This window comes from Poecilia formosa, unplaced genomic scaffold (assembly GCF_000485575.1).
Source record: "Poecilia formosa unplaced genomic scaffold, Poecilia_formosa-5.1.2 Scaffold705, whole genome shotgun sequence".
Classification (NCBI taxonomy): Eukaryota; Metazoa; Chordata; class Actinopteri; order Cyprinodontiformes; family Poeciliidae; genus Poecilia; species Poecilia formosa.
In genome coordinates, this window is record NW_006800644.1 from 96774 (window position 1) to 98364 (window position 1591).

Genomic DNA, 1591 nt, shown 5'->3' on the forward strand with positions numbered 1-1591 from the left:
TGGCGGAGCAGGTGTTGAAGTTGAAGGTGGGTTTCAGCTCAGAGCCGGCACACTGTTTCGTCCAGGTGAGGGGTTCTCCCTGTTAGTCATCTCATGGGATCTGCAGTGTGAGACTTTTGTTTCGGCTTGGCGCCCTGAGCGATCCAGGGTGAGCTGCTTGGTGCGGGGCGTACGACCTCACAGCTGATTTGAGGAAGAGTCGTTTCATTTCCACAGGCAGGGTTGATCTCAAAGTTCACCTCCAGCCGTTGAAACTTCGTTTCTAAAACCTGAAGTCGTTGTAAAATACTATTAATGTCCTTGGGGTCGGACGGGGGCATTTTGCGCTAGCTCAACTTGGAGGTGAAGAAAAGTAAGGTAGTTATGATGTCGATAATGTAAATATTTAATTAAATTTTTAACCATAAAAATTGTAACTTTAAAAATAATTCACAGGCAAAGTTATCAGTAAGGACGGGACAGAGCAGGATAAGCTGTTCCTCCTTCAGCTGCCAGAGCAATGAGTCTGGCAGATAGTAAACCTTAGGGATTATTATTCTATTTATTTAATATTCCCTGCTGGAACAATGTTCTTCCTGTGTATTTTCTTCTGAACTATTTGGTAAACTACTGAAGTACTGAGTAACTGATCATAACACCTGATTTAATATTCAAAATGTGTCCTCAAACAGCCAAAAGTATAAACGTTATGTGAAAATTATAGTATTTTACAGAGTATTATCAAAACATTTATATAAATAAGGAGTGAGGTTTGGAGGCTGGTTCTAGACCAGATTTAACGCAGGGGTCAGGGTAGTCGGTGTTTTTCCATGGCAACACTTGAAAACGAATTAAACAAAAACCAGAGAAATATGTCATCATTACTTATATGCAATATCTCTATATAAAAAGAGACAAAAATATATACATTATAAAGCTGGCAAATTTAAATTATGTGTTGAAAACTCATTTTCACTCACTGAGCCACTGAAATAAACTTAATATTCCATGTTATTGAATGTGACTGTTTAAACATACTCCAACATATGAATGTTTGAAATCCACTGGAATGAATTCAGCACAGATTGTAGAAAATTAGCTGAGTCACTGATTTCTACAACAGCTGAAACAATGTAGGTGTAGTAGCAGGATGTTGTCAGTAGGTGGCAGCACGAAGGTGCTACCGTGTTAGCACATTTCAGATATAAAAGCTTTTTATTAAACATCAAAAGTTTAATATAAACATTTTATAGAAACCTTTAACAAATAAAGCTTTTTATAAAAACATTTAATAAAAAGCATAAAACTTCATAATTAACTGTAAAAGCTTGAACACATTAGTTTGTGTGTAATTATTTTATATTTTGCGTTTCACTCAGGTGAACTGAGGTAGTGAAATAAATGAATAATAATGGAAGAAGTTAAATTGATAAGGAGTTTACTCTAATGAACTACCAAGCTCTTAGCTACCAAGGAGACATAAGTGATTTTCATTCAAACAGCACTTTATTAATTATTGCAAGAACAACAAAACAATATTATCAGTGTTTGTTTGTTTGTTTGTTTGTTTGTTTGTTTGTTTGTTTGTTTGTTTGTTTGTTGTGTCAAACTC

The 1591-nt window shown here is 35.4% G+C and overlaps 1 protein-coding gene and 1 long non-coding RNA gene across 3 annotated transcripts in view; both read left to right on the forward strand.

Annotated features, from left to right (window-relative positions):
• The window catches only part of LOC107834648 (uncharacterized), a 2875-nt gene extending 2661 nt beyond the window's left edge, over positions 1-214 (forward strand). The window contains exon 3 of the long non-coding RNA XR_001660457.1: positions 87-214. This is a non-coding gene — a long non-coding RNA (uncharacterized LOC107834648). The remainder of the gene's footprint in view (positions 1-86) is intronic.
• LOC107834646 (gastrula zinc finger protein XlCGF8.2DB-like) overlaps positions 1-1591 on the forward strand; it is a 31497-nt gene that overhangs the window by 18707 nt on the left and 11199 nt on the right. The gene's annotated exons all lie outside the window — the stretch shown is intronic.